The 15,830-nt window shown below is 45.6% G+C and overlaps 1 protein-coding gene across 15 annotated transcripts in view; it reads right to left on the reverse strand.

The window, feature by feature from the left end:
* nrxn3a (neurexin 3a) overlaps positions 1-10,214 on the reverse strand; it is a 483,992-nt gene extending 473,778 nt beyond the window's left edge. For 13 of the 15 annotated variants that reach the window (XR_005130818.1, XM_037542000.1, XM_037541998.1 and 10 more), the window contains exon 1: positions 10,002-10,213. The gene's annotated coding sequence lies outside the window, so the exon portion shown is untranslated. Of the gene's footprint in view, positions 1-10,001 lie in introns of all 15 variants that reach the window. The other 2 variants (XR_005130817.1, XR_005130816.1) reach the window with 1 other exon arrangement.
* Positions 10,215-15,830: the final 5,616 nt, after the last annotated feature.

Here is a 15,830-nt window from a genome sequence, read left to right on the forward strand (position 1 = left end):
TAAATGCAGCGCTGGTTCCTCTTAACATGAGGACCTTGTCCACAAAGACCAATAGGCTCCAATTACATGGCAACATGCGAGGTGTAACCTAATAGGCATCTTATATTGCCTGTGTCCCTGCCAGAAGCCCAGGCAGCGAGTACAGCAGGACAATAGTGTTAGTAGCCCACACAATTCCACTGAGCCAGAACACAATGCAGGCAGCCAGAGCCAGCTGCCTGGTCTGCTCATGCTGCAGGAGCTGTGTAGATTGGGTGCTGGTAACAGATACTCCATACTGGTGCTTGCCCACACCTAGGAATGTATGTGTATGTGTGGCCATGCATTTATAATTAGGCCTATGTGGTGACCCAATGTCCCCAGGATCATGAAAACATAAGCATTTAAGATGGTGTGTAGACATCTGGGACCTATTGGTCAAAGAATGTTGGAGATGGAGCTGCCAGGCAGAAGGAGAAGAGGACCTCAGAGAAGGTTTATGGATGTAGTGAAGGTGGACATGGTGTAAAAGTCGAGGAGGCAGTGGATAGGGCAAGATGGAGGCAGATGATCCGCCGTGGCGACCCTAAAGGGAGCAGCTGAAAGCAGAAGAAGTAGACTTCTGGGACCTCCCTAAGACAAAGAGTGCTTTTTCCCCAAACACTACAGCTTATATTGTCGGAAAATTAGGTAAAGATATTGGTACATGCTTTGGTTCACGAGGTTAAAACCATGGGAAAACAAATTTTCCTCGAAAGAGTTTGATGTAGTATGTTTGGTAAAGTGTAGCATGTTTTATCAAAGCTGCGCAAACAGACTGTTCTGAATGAATCGCTTTAGTGATGTCACAAAAACCGACATATCTCCTGCGTATGTGCTTGGGTTAGGCCTGCCTCTACAAGATGAAGTTATAAGCAGGTCTGCTTTGTGAATGAGGTAAAATTCAACGTAGCCAATCAGTACAGAACTCATTTACATATATCAGTTATAAGGTCATGGTCACAAAAGCAGCCTTCTCTAAAGCATGGTTGGCAAACAAATTGAATTATGGCTGTTCTTGATACATAAACCCAGCCGAATGTTGTGATTAGACCTTAATGTTAAAAATGTAGGATATGGGCCCTTTAAAGTTAGGCCACATTTAGATACAATAGAACCGAAAGGAGTGGAAACACCCTAAAAACACACAGCAGTTTGCTTGCTATCTTCCTCCAGGAGAGGGTCTGCGCTGGGAGGGGGCTGACGGTGGAGGTGAAAAGGCTAAACTGCACACATCATTGTCCTCATTGATATGTGAGCATCGCGCCCCGCTGACAACGGCACACGCTGCCACAAAAAAAAGGCCATGCATTTGGATCCACTTCTAAAGCCAATGAGTAGGAGGGGAGAGAGAAAAGGGGAGGCGGATGGGGGGGCAGTGGAGAGGAACCCGAGCTACATTAATGACAGCAGCAGGCCTGCCCATTCATCAGACGCACAAAGCCCAGTCCTGCTGCAGGTGCCTCGGCCAAACGCTGCCACCACACCGCAGGAGCCGCAAACAAAATGTCATCCGCAGCGCTGCAATCATATCGTGGATGCTGAGTCCAAAGTGCATTCTAAACACTGTACCATCTGCTAATCGTAATACATGATTTGGGCCTATTAGTACGTAGAATATCAACATTCTGTATCATTTTCTATCAACAGGAAGTGGAGAAGTGATGTTGCTATGCCAACAAACATCTCATCAAGCTGTAATTTCGAATGGCTCCCTTCTTCCTATACAGTGCACAGAGATATGAAATGTTGGCTTTTTCGCTCTAAATGGCTCTCTGTGGGTGGAGGAGTCACCCATTTAAGACGTATGTAGTGCACTAGGTAGGAAGCAGGGAGCCATTTGAGACTCAGCCATAGACTACATTTATTTTCCATCCATCCATCCATTATCTTCCGCTTCTCCGGGGTTCGGGTCGCGGGGGCAGCATCCTAAGCAATGAAGCCCAGACCTCCCTTTCCCCAGCCACTTCCACAAGCTCTCCAAGGGGGATTCCGAGGCGCTCCCAGGCCAGCTGGGCGATATAGTCGCGCCAGCGTGTCCTGGGTCTTCCCCGGGGTCTCCTCCCGGGTGGACTCGCCTGTGACACCTCCCGAGGGAGGCGTCCAGGAGGCATCCTAACCAGATGCCCGAACCACCTCAGCTGGCTCCTCTCGACGTGAAAAAGCAGCGGCTCTACTCCGAGTCCCTCCCGGATGACTGAACTTCTCACCCTATCTCTCAGGGAGAGTCCAGACACCCTGCGGAGGAAACTCATTTCGGCCGCTTGTATTCGCGATCTTATTCTTTCGGTCATTACCCAAAGCTCATGACCATAGGTGAGGGTGGGAACGTAGATCGACCGGTAAATCGAGAGCCTTGCCTTATGGCTCAGCTCTTTCTTTACCACAACAGACCGGTAAAGAGCCCGCATCACTGCTGACCCAGCACCAATCCGCCTGTCAATCTCCCGCTCCCTTGTACCATCACTCGTGAACAAGACCCCGAGATACTCGAACTCCTCCACTTGAGGCAAGAGCCTATCCCCGACCCAGAGAGGGCTCTCCACCCTTTTCCGCCTGAGAACCATGGTCTCGGATTTAGAGGTACTGATTCTCATCCCAGCCGCTTCACACTCGGCTGCAAACCGATCCAGCGAAAGCTGAAGTTCGCGGCCTGATGTCCCCAATAGGACCACATCATCTGCAAACAGCAGCGATGTGACCCTGAGGTCACCAAACCAGACACCCTCCATCCCTTGACTGCGCCTAGAAATTCTATCCATAAAAATTATGAATAGAATCGGTGACAAAGGGCAGCCCTGACGGAGTCCAACTCTCACTGGGAACGAGTCTGACTTACTGCCGGCCATGCGAACCAAACTCCTGCTTTGTTTGTACAGGGCCTGAATGGCTCGTAGCAAAGAGCCATGTACCCCGTACTCCCGAAGCACCTCCCACAGAATACCCCGGGGAACACAGTCGAATGCCTTCTCCAGATCCACAAAGCACATGTGGACTGGTTGGGCAAACTCCCATGAACCCTCCAGAATCCTGGAGAGGGTGAAGAGTTGGTCCAGTGTTCCACGACCAGGGCGGAACCCGCACTGTTCCTCCTGGATCCGAGGTTCGACTATAAGCCGGACTCTCTTCTCCAGTACCCCTGCATAGACCTTGCCAGGGAGGCTGAGGAGTGTGATTCCCCTGTAGTTGGAACACACCCTCCGGTCCCCTTTTTTAAAAAGAGGCACCACCACCCCAGTCTGCCAATCCAGTGGCACCGCCCCCGATGTCCACGCAATGTTGAAAAGGCGTGTCAGCCAAGACAGCCCCACAACATCCAGAGCCTTGAGGAACTCAGGGCGGATCTCATCCACCCCTGGAGCCTTGCCACCAAGGAGCTTCTTAACTACCTTAGCGACTTCGGCCTCAGTAATGGACAAGCCTATTCCCATGTCCCCAGACTCAGCCTCCTCACTGGAGAACGTGTCGGTGGGATTGAGAAGGTCCTCAAAGTACTCCTTCCACCGCCCAATGACGTCTTCAGTCGAAGTCAGCAGCACACCATCTCCACTATATACAGTGCTAGTGGCACACTGCTTTCCCCTTCTGAGTCGCCTGACGGTTTGCCAGAATCTTTTCGGAGCCGACTTAAAGTCACTTTCCAAGGCCTCACCAAACTCCTCCCATACACGGGTTTTTGCCTTGGCGACAACTGAAGCCGCAGATCGCTTGGCCTGTCGATACCTGCCAGCTGCCTCTGGTGTCCCACAGGCCAACCATGCCCGGTAGGACTCCTTCTTCAGCTTGATGGCATCTCTCACCTGGGGTGTCCACCACCGGGTTCGAGGATTACCGCCCCGACAGGCACCAACTACCTTACGGCCACAGCTACAGTCAGCCGCTTCAGCAATGGAGGAACGGAACATGGCCCATTCTGAGTCAATGTCCCCCACCTCCCCCGATATCTGGTCAAAGTTCTGACGGAGGTGTGAGTTGAAGATCAATCTGACAGGTTCTTCTGCTAGACGTTCCCAGCAAACCCTCACTATACGTTTGGGCTTGCCTGGTCTGACCGGCATCTTCCCCCACCACCTGATCCAACTCACCACCAGGTGGTGATCAGTTGACAGCTCAGCTCCTCTCTTTACCCGAGTGTCCAAAACACATGGCCGCAAGTCCGATGACACGACTACAAAGTCAATCATTGAACTGCGGCCTAGGGTGTCCTGGTGCCATGTGCACTTATGGACATCCTTGTGTTCAAACATGGTGTTCGTGATGGACAAACTGTGGTTTGCGCAGAAGTCCAAAAACTGAACACCACTCGGGTTCAGATCAGAGAGGCCATTCCTCCCAATCACACCCCTCCAGGTCTCACTGTCATTGCCCACGTGAGCATTGAAGTCCCCCAGTAGGACAATAGAGTCTCCAGGAGGAGCACCTTCAAGCACCCTTCCCAAGGACTCTAAGAAGGCTGGGTACTCTGAACTGCTGTTCGGTGCATAAGCACAGACAACAGTCAGGACCCGTTCCCCAACCCGAAGGCGTAGGGAAGCTACCCTCTCGTCCACCGGAGAAAACCCCAACATACAGGCACCGAGTCGAGGGGCTATGAGAAAGCCCACACCTGCCCGCCGCCTCTCACCATGGGCAACTCCAGAAAAGAATAAAGTCCAGCCCCTCTCAAGGAGATTGGACCCAGATCCCAAGCTGTGTGTTGAGGTGAGCCCGACTATATCTAGCCGGTATCTCTCAACCTCGCGCACCAACTCAGGCTCTTTCCCCGCCAGTGAGGTAACGTTCCAAGTTCCAAAAGCCAATTTCAGCAACCGAGGATCAGAACGCCAAGGCCCACGCCTTTGGACACTGCCCGATCCACAACGCACCGAACCCCTACTACTGCCTCTCCCATTGGTGGTGGGTCGATGGGAGGGGGGACTCATGTAACTCCTTCGGGCTGGGCCCGGCCGGGCACCATGAGTAAATGCCCGGCCACCAGACGCTCGCTGGCGAGCCCCTCCCCCAGGCCTGGCTCCAGGGTGGGGCCCCGGTAACCCTGTTCCGGGCAGGGTACACAAGTCCTGCTTTTGTGTCTTCATAGGGGTTATTATGGATCACACTTTGTCTGACCTGTCACCTAGGACCAGTTTGCCATGGGAGACCCTACCAGGAGCTTTTGCTCCAGACAACATAGCTCCTAAGATCATTCAAGCACGCAAACCCCTCCACCACGATAAGGTGGTGATCCAAGGAGAGGTACATTTATTTTGACTTGACTAATTTGTTTATTTGTGTTTTCACTAACTCTTCTTTTCTCGTCTACTTTCTAACCTCACGTGGAAGTTCTAGCTAGCAGTCAACTCCGCATGGGCCGCATTTGCAAAATTTTCCAGTTGTCAGAAGCCCCTCCCTTTCCACTTTGTATCACATTGTGGGACAATGTGAGTGTCGTAATCCATCAATGTCACTCAAAAAACAATCCATTTTAATATGCAGGCTGTCCATGTGGGATATTTTGAGGATACTTGAATTTGGTGCTTGCCATTTTTTTAACAGTGCCATGGCTTCCTCCTCAACCACACACTACTATAGTAAGGAATATGAGATTTTGAACACAGCCCATTTTTGAAAGGTCCCAGTCCTCTGTAGCCCATCCCTTTCCGCTTCCTGTTGCAGGATAATATGAGTGTGAAAATTCCTCGGTGACATAGTCAAAAATCATCCGGCTCTAATTAGCCCCCTGCGCAGGCTGGACATTTTGAGTTTGCCCAAATTTGGCTCTTGTGAACAAACTACCAACTACACAGGAGGTCATCAAGGTTATATTTAACCACGTGGCTCTGAGAACCCTTTGAATGTTTAAACAGCTCTGGTTCAATATGGTTTGCATATTCGTCTCTGTGACAGAAAACAGGCATGTAGATCTTAAAAACATGAAGAGATCTTAAGAAAGATTTTAAAACAGTTATTATTATAACAAATGCATTACATTTCAGATTTCAGCCCCTCCCTTCCTACCTGCCACTGCCCTGTGACATAATAACGATATGGAAATCCACCAATACTGATGTCACATATCTACTGATTCTGATTACCAGCCTGTCCGTGTTGGACTTAAAGTGTATACTGAAAATGTGCTCTTGTGGCTGAAGAACATACTATATATATTTATAAACACTGTCCTGAATAGCAGGCCTGTGTCTAATTGTCAAAAGTAGTAAACCACCAGTAGGCCTATAGTGTAGTAGTATGTGATTTAGACGCAACCCATTTAGGACAGTCTCCAGTCCTCAGACGCCCCTCTATTTCTCTTTTAAATTTGCATTCTATTAGTTTAACCAGGCGAGTATATTAAGAATATAGTTTAATCCAATTGCTTTGCAAACTGCACTGCATTGTAGGACAATATGAGTGTGGATATTCGTCTGCACTACACTCGCTCTAGTTAGTAGCCTATGCACACTGGATTTTTTCTTCTGAGTGTGCTCAAATTTGGCAATTGCAAATACACTATACTCTATCACACACACACACACACACACACACACACACACACACACACACACACACTGCTGTACTACTATACCTAATGTAAATAATACCCCACCAACAAAAGTGCATTCATTAGTGCAGTAAGGTGTGAGATTTTGGACGCAGCCCATTTTGGACGTTTTACAATCGTCTGTGGTCCCTCCCTTTCTGCTTTGCGTTGCATTGTGGGACAGTGTGAGTGTGGGAAATCATCAGTGCCATAATTATTCTAATCAGCTGGATTTTTTCTTTTTTTTTTTCTTTTCTTTGGATGGTTCTCAGATTTTGGCACCTGCCAGTTCAGATGGCGCTCAGGTCAGGCCTCAGCAGGCCGGGCTATGGGGAAGGAGAGTAGCGCGCCATTTTCAGAGCCTCGCTGCGTTTCCGAGTACAAGATGCCGTCGAGCCCACGCGCAGCGGAGAGGAGAGGAGAGGAGGTGTGGGCACTGGGCGAGGCTTTCGGGGCCAGAAAGGATGACATCAGCGGCCCATCCTCTACACACCCCTCTGGGCCTGCAGCCGGCGGTGCGAGGGAGGTTTGGCGGGCGGGGGTGGGGACGGGCGGAGGGGGGGGGATCCGGCCTGCACCCATCCAGCCTCTCCCAACCAGGGCACGGGCACGCACGACCACTAAAGCCCACTGCGGCGGAGAGAGGAAGGTGGACCCCCTCTGCACCAGCCACCTACTGCATTACATCACCTTCACCAAACAGCAAACCGCCCTCCTCATCTCAGGCTGCACGAGCCCAAAATCATCAGCTCGAAATCATTAATAGAGGATTAGCACTGTCTCTGTTGCGCGTGCACGGAGGGGGTAAAAGGGGCTGAATTGCGCGTGTGTGGGGGGGTATCTAGCCAAAACGATCACGTCACACTGCGGCTGTATCAGCAGCCACAACATCAAGCAGCGCAACGCCACTTAGAAATATTATTGTTATTGTTGTTATTAATAATAATAATAATAATAATATCATTATTATTATTATTATTTCTGCGGTTTTATTCTTCTGTCTGAAATGATTTTGTAATATTGCGCCAAATAAATGACGAAAACAAGATTTTATTTTTTGCTTCAAAATAAAACGATAAAAGTGAATATTTTCATCTTCCTGTATGAAAAACTGAGTTACAGACAAAAATGCAGGCGCTTTATATTCAGAGTAACTGCGACGCTTTAGAGTCACCTTGCATGCCACGTTTCGTCCGCGGGACGTGGTTGTTTATTTCTTTTAAAGCGTTTGAATTTCAGAGAAAATAGACAGAAGCGCACGTGCTGTATTCGCCCGTATTCAGAGCAGCGCGCGGGGTGCATGAGGACACACGGCGCGGCGTCTGCGGGTAAAGCCTTGAAGCAGCGCAGTTAAAGCTCACTGCGTCTCAGTTTGCGCCGAAAACGCGCGTTCGCTGTAAGTTAGACTCGCGTTTTAAATCTGAGAGATTCGCTGTTTCAGTAAAGATTAATACAAAGCGTCCAGCGCCGGACAGGCCTTTACAGCGGGTTTACACACTGCTACAAAATAGCTGCACACACTGTCTCTCTCTCTCTCTCTCTCTCTCTCACACACACACACACACACACACTCATGCTTTGGCTAAAACGGTGGGCGGATTTTCTTAGAGGTCAGAAAAAAGGCAGCAGTGGTCACTGTAACAGGGCAATAATGAAGAAATCCACTGTTAAAAAAACGAAGAAATACAAACATTTCATAGAAATAAGAAGGCGAACGCACGAGCCCGCTGTGCTGCTCATTCCTGTCTTTCTTTCCCATCTTCTTCTTTCTTCTTTCTTCTTCTTTTTGGCCTCCAATGCAGAATGTAACCGTCTGTTTTTCACTGGGAGCTGAGATTTGATTTGTTTTATAATAAAACGCCTTTATAGCCACAAACTCAGCCTGGCTCCCATTTCTAACGGCACACACTCCGTATTTCTGTCAGTCCGCGCTGCGGAGGCCCTGCAGGCTCTCAGCTCCAGCAGCTCCGGCTGGGTGTCTCTTTATTTCCGAGCGCGGGAAAACGCCGCTGTTTATTCTGCCGTTTCCTCTTCAGGCGCTTTGATTTCAGTACCGATGCGTTCAGCTCGACGGACAATCGCAGTTAAAAAAACAGTGCGAGCTTGTTTTTCACAATTTCTACCATGATGTGTGAATTATCACTGCAAATGTGAAAAACAGCCGCCGTGCCCGTTTATTAAATGGTTATTACACATTAGTAAAATGTGCAGCCAAAATTAAATGCGCACTTTAACGAAACAAAAACCACAGCATAAGCTGGATTGCAGTGCATTGCAATGAAATAGAGCTTCGAGATGAGCGGGTTCAAAGCGTGGCGGGAAGGAATAATAATATTCATAATTATAATAATTAAAATCAAACGCGGAAATTATAAGAAAACGAAAAATAGAAGACAATGTGCCTCTAATATCTACCCATCTATCTATCCATCTATCTATCCATCTATCTATCTATACATACATACATATATATGGTTATATACATATATATGTACATGTGTATATATAAATATATATATATATATATATATATATATATATATATATATATAAATATAAGTGTGTACATATACACACACACACACACACACACACACACACACATATATATATATATATGTAAGGAATGTAGAGTCAGACGGGATGTTCTGCTTGTTTGATGTCTGTATTTGCAGCTTTAGTTGAGAGAAACCAGAGATGCTTAATTCATTATTCATTATTCTACTTTACAGGTTAAGAAAACACCAGAGCTTTAAACATAAAACGTAAACATCTGTTTTACATAATTTTCTACTATATATATATATATATATATATATATATATATATATATATACTCATATATACCTCTATAAATACTGTCCTATACAGGAAAAATAGGAAACAGCGAAAGGTCGTTTGGTTTAGACTAAAGACGTTATTATAAAGCTTTTATTATAACGTTATAATATTGTAATATGCGTAATTTTCCATTATGGACACAGAATTAGCGTTAAAGCATTATAATATAACATGACACAATGCTGGCGAGCCGTAAGCGTGTCTGAGATGTGTCCTAGGCTACGTCTGAGATGATTAAGGTGTTGGAGGACTTCAAGGTGTTGGAGATGTTGGGGGTCTTTGAACTGGACTCTCCTCCACAGACGTTCAGACCTCGCAAACCGCCTGATGAACGCGCACCTGCAGCTGCCTGTCTGAAGCCGAACCTACAGCGCCGGGTGGCAACTTACAGCCCTCACCAAGCGAGGGCAAATGGGGACCTGAAGCCCCGTCCGGGTCCCCGCTCGGCCCCGAACTCCTCGCTGAAGTGGCGCTCGGGCTCGCCGCTCCGGTCCTAGCGAGCTGGAGGTTGAGCCGCGATCCGAGACTTTCAGAAGTTACCGCGCGAAGCAGCGCAGCGCGGCGCCGCCGAGCAGGCAGACGGGAAGGAGGGAAGAGGGAAAGAAAGAGAGGAGAGACTAACCTCAGCTTTCCCAGCGCGACGCCCCCCTGATAAAGCACAACAGTAATCCGCATAGAGGGTCCTGACAGGTTTGGGTTTGGTGGGTTTCAGTTCAGGTGGGTTTCCAGCCGCGTAGCAGGTTTTCCGTCCCGCGCATCACAGACAGAGCAGCGCTCGCTGGGCAAAGCACGAGATCTTCCACGCACACACACACACACGCGCGCGCGCGCACACACACACACACACACATACACAGATACACACGCGCGCACGCACGCGCACACTCCCTCTCGCTCCGCCCTCCGCTCGGTACCACGCTCTCCGTTTAAAGGTGCACTCGGAGGAGAACTCACAGAGGAGAGCGCGAGCGGCAAGCAGAAACAAGCGGGAATTCGATTGTTTGTTTTCTTGTTTGTTTGTTTGTTTACGTGCTCGTTTGCGCGAGCTCATTAACAGGTCAGATTACCGCGTGCCTAAAACCACGTGTGCGCTGTCCATAGTGCTGATCTCCAACTTAAAGGGGAAGTCCATCGACTTTTTAAAACGTCTCCTTAATTCCGTCGCTGAGAGTCACGCTAAGTCATCCAGAGCAGTTTGGTGTGAAATGATGCGCTGCAGAGAAACTCCCTGGTTCACAGTGGTGGTGATAGGAACCAGACGTCTGAAGAGTGTAATGCTGCTAAAGGTGCACTTACAGAAATGTGTATATAGTGACTGCTGTAGTGATTGGTGTAGTGGTTATAAATATGCTGTCTGATGTCTACAATAGTTTTAAAATAGTTTTTTTTTTTGCCCGAAACCTTTTTTTCCCCAATGTTCCCAAAGAAAACCACTATTTATCATTACAAACGTACAGAAGTCATGTGCTGAGTTACTGGTGGTTTTAGACACTAATAGATTAAACAGAAATTTCAAAACGTCTGCATAAATCACTTACAGAGGTTGGATGCCTAATAGTGCACTGTAGAGAAACTCACTGGTTCACAGTGGTGGTGATAGGAACCGGACGTCTAAAGAGTTTAGTGGTGCTGAAAGCTCACTCACAGAAAGCTATATATAGTGATTGATGTAGTGTATATAAGGCGGTTATAAGTACGTTATAAGACATTGTTTTACAATACTTTGAAGATTTATTTTTTGCCTAAACCTTTTTTCCAAGGTTCCCTAAGAAAACCTGTTTCCAGACTTAACAATATTTATCATTAACAACATGCAACAGCTTGGAAGTCATGTGCAGGGTTACTGGTGGTTGTAGACACTAATAGATTAAGGAGAAATTAAAAAATTCTGCATAACTCAGTTGCAGAGGTTTGATGTCAAATAGTGCACTGTAGAGAAACTCTCTGGTTCACAGTGGTGGTGATGGGAACCAGATGTCTGAACAGTTTCACGCCTTCTAAAGCTTCCTCACAGAAAGTTTTTACACGATATTGTTATAATTGTGCTGTGTGATGTGTAAGACATTGTTTTAAGATCTTTTTTTTTTGGCCCAGGGTTCCCTTAAGAAAACATGTTTCACTATTTATCATTATCAACATATAACAGCTCAGAAGACATGTGCAGGGTGGCTTTAGATACTGACACATTAAAGAGGCATTTCAAATGTTGCATTAGTCAGCTGCTGAGGTTTGGTGCGAAATGGTTATAGAGAAAACTCACCAACTCTCATAGGAACCAGGGGTAGTGACGACTGCAATGCGAACATAGCCATTTTATTCACCATCAAAAACAACCATCACCTATATGTGAGTTTTTCTATGTGCATTTTATATGTTCATTACAGTAAAATGGAGATAAATGCCCCAAAAATTTAAGATAAATTACCTTTGGAGATTCTTCTGTCTTACAGTGCCCTGCACCACAGCAAATATATATATATATATATATATATATATATATATAAATGTATAATCTTATCTCACAACTATCATAAAACACTGTCACCAAGTAACAAATGTGTCATCATTTCATGTAATAACTTTCTGTGAGGGAACTTTTAGTGTCATTAAACTCTTCAGACATCTGGCTCCCATCACCACCACTGTGAACAATTCTGAGTTCCTCTAGAAATGCATTTTGCATCAAACTGCGGAATGACATTTTAACCATTTAATTGCACTGAAATTTTGCAAATGTGGTGGAATTTCCCTTTCACAGAAGCAGATCTTGTTTTCTAGTACCCTGGTTCTAGATAATAAATATCACCTGCACTGAGCTGAATGGTGATCTGCTATAATAATGGACTACCGTGTTTTATGTTGCTAGGAAAGTTATATAATCTCTTCCAACTGAAAGATGAACAGCTCAAGAATACAAAAAGTCCAGCTTTCCGTCATTAATATTATAATCAATAGTGTTACTGATCCATAACCCGGGTGATTCATCACCAATGCAGCAGTGACTTAAAGAGGAATTTCATCATTTTGTACTGCATAATTCAATGGTTGATGTGAGGTTTGGTGTGAACTGTTTACAGTGGTGGTGATGGGAACCGGACATCCAGTGCATTTAATTCTTCTAATAGCTCCCTCACAGGAAGCTACAACATGAAGTGGTTAGGAATATGTTGACTGGTGCCAGACACTGTTTATGATGGTCATTTGGGACAGTAAGACAATGGCTATATTTGTGTTGAAAACTTTGCGACCCTGTTCCTGTCAACACCACTAAACAGTCAGCAAGTTTCTCGGCACCATTTTACATCAGAACACTCAGAATGACTGTTTTTTTGATGATTTAACCCTTTAAAATTCATTAAATGTTAAAAAACGAGTTTTAAACACCTCAGTGCCGCTGATGGACTGAGAATAGTCCACCAACCAAAAATATCCAGCCAACAGTGTCCTATGGGCAGCGTCCTGTGACCACTGATGAAGCTCTAGTGGTTGACCAACACAGACTGATGAGGTACTGTCTCTGACTTTACATCTACAAGGTGGACTGACAAGGTAGGAGTGTCTAATACAGTGGACAGTGAGTGGACACAGTGTTTAAAAACTCCAGCAGGAGCATAGAAACAAGGAGGTGTTCCTTGCTCAAATCATATAATCTGACCAGGTGCGCCCAAACTTTTGCATACAACTATACATATACGCACACAAGCACAAAGTAGTACACGTACCAAACACCCTCGCAGGCCTTTTGGCTGCTTGTGACAGTCTTCGCCCACAGCTCAGGAGCTATGTGGTATGAGGTCTTGCTGCAGGCCCAGGAGGCCAGCACGACAGACTGTTCATTTCACCTCCCCCCCACACAGTGCACCAAGATTTATCACCAAAGAGCACAAGCCTTCCACTCCACCCCCACGCACAAGTTCATTCACCCGCACTCTCTCCGTCTCCCTTTTTTAAACGCACGCACCGTGTTCCTCTCTTTTCCTGTCCTGTCCCTCCCACGCTTGCCTGCCCACAGGCCATGTGGCGTGGGACCTGATTGTTGGTGCCAGTCCCTGGATCCTGCTGCTTGAGACTTTCTGTCCTTTCATTCACATCACACGATCAAGTATACCACAGTACTGTGCAGAGGTCAGAAACCACCTTTCATTTACTTACCAGTCAGAAAGGCCATTAAGTACAATATATTCATTTTTAAGGGGATATTTCTGAGGAATCCTGCCTTCTGCCCAGTGACCGCTGGGATAGGCTTCAGCACCCTGCCGCGACCCTGAGGGAGAAGAGGCTTAGAAAATGTGTGTGTGTGTGTATTGGTGAGGAGATTAGATATAAAATTGCATAAGAAAGGTGGAAAATAAATAAAAAAAGAACTTCCAATGGGACTCATAAATAAATGAATGTTTTCTATACATCAGCATGCCACATAAACTATAATATAATGCCACATAAATAAATAAATAAATATATATTTTTTATAGTAAATACGCTGGGCATGGTGAACATATGCTCCACTACAGAATAAGAGTCTAATTAAGTTCTAAGCTAAGAGAGAGTTTATCACAAGACAAAGTCCACCACCTGTTGTTATCTGATTACAGTAAGGTAGTCGCTATTGTACTTACACAGCCACTGTTACAGCTTGCTTTGAAAAGAACACAAGAGAAAAACAGATGTCTCTCTTTACACACTACCTCAACTCCCCAAAGACTTTTTTCAGGACATCTGGAGAGTCCTTCATCAGAACTATAAATATTATTAATACAGTTCATACCAGCATATAAGTTGATGATAAGAAGTTAACACCACCTCTGCATGGAAAAACATTTCAGATTTCAGACATATTTCTGTAAAAATATTATTTGTTGAATTTAACAAATTGAAAAAATTATCCTGTTTCTTGTGACTAAATAACGGTCTTTCTATTCTTGATTTTGTATCATTTTTTAAACTTTTCCTTGCAGGCACTTCTACTTAAGAAATAATTTTAGGTTGTCTTAAATGCGCATGACGTTTGAAAATCAATTTTTCAATAACATTGACATGACTGTGAGGGCCATTCCAAAACCTTAATGTTTCAGTCCCTGAAGACGTTCAAAGCTTATTTTGATGTGTGTTGTGGATCATTGTCGTTTTGTAATGTCCAACCTCTAATGTAATGTAATGTCCAATGTAATTGTCTGTCTAATGTAATTTTAATGTCCAACCTGTAATGTCCAACCTCTTTTCATTGTCATTTTCTTCACCGACTGGGGGGCATTAGCTTCCAGCGGAGTACGCTTTTAGAAATAAAGGTTCTGTTCAGGTACTTTTTTCATTCGTCAAGGTACAAACAGTGTAAATGTTCCTGCAAAGGTACTACAGTGGTTTTAACGTCCAAATGTGAACCTAAAATAAAAGCCTGGAGTCGAGACAGGGTGTGTGGAGTCAATATGACTCAGAAAATATATATAATAAGGTACTGAGATGTACCATTTAGGATCCCAGTGACAAGAGGGGTCCTGCCCCAGCAACAGTTATGTATCTTTACTGTAAAAAGTGACTCATCACATCTAACTAAAAAAGCCTCATGTGGTAACAAGCAATAGTAAATAATAGCAAAAGCAACTAGTTTTATTCAACTACATTGATTGAAATAATTGTTTATTTAAAGTATTTATTTAGGTTGAATAAAACTAGTTCATTTACTTGTTACCACATGAAGTAACTTCAACAGTTCCTGCACCACCAGCTCCAGTCCCACGCTTAACAAATAGTAAGTTTTTATATTAAATACTGCTATTATTTATCTTTAAGTATATGTGTGATGATTGCATAGTTTATTCTTCCTTTAGTAGACCACAACACACACACACACACACACACACACACACATACATCTTCTAAGCCGCTTCTCCTTCTGGGTCATGTTGGGTACTGGAGCCTTTCCCAGCTGTCATCGGGCAGAAGGCAGGATATTATGCCAGGTTGCCAGTCCATCGCAGAGCAGACAGACAAACACATTCACACCTAGGGGCAATCTAGCATGTCCAATTGGCCTGACTGCGTGAACATGCTGAATTGCCCCTGCATGCCTTTGGATGGTGGGAGGAAACCGGAGTACCTGTAGGAAACCCACAGAGACATGGGGAGAGCATACAAACTCCACACAGCAAGAAGGGCCTGACAATCGAACTCAGGCCCTTCTTGCTGTGAGGCAACAGCACTACCCACTGCGCCACCGTGCCACCCAGACCACAACACTTGATTCCAAAATGCCTGTGGTCAGTCTAAGTGTTGCATTGCATACTTCAGTTGTTGACATCTGACATCAGGTTTAAATACTGTAAACCTGCTGTAAATCCTTCATCTGCTACCACTAGTGCTTATTGAACCAACTCCACAGAACCTGGAGAATCACAATCTTTAGTACTGTTGTTGCAGTGTCCCCATAGTGCTCCTCAAAGTGTCTTCACGTCAG

This window comes from Pygocentrus nattereri, chromosome 10, assembly GCF_015220715.1.
Source record: "Pygocentrus nattereri isolate fPygNat1 chromosome 10, fPygNat1.pri, whole genome shotgun sequence".
Taxonomy (NCBI): domain Eukaryota; kingdom Metazoa; phylum Chordata; class Actinopteri; order Characiformes; family Serrasalmidae; genus Pygocentrus; species Pygocentrus nattereri.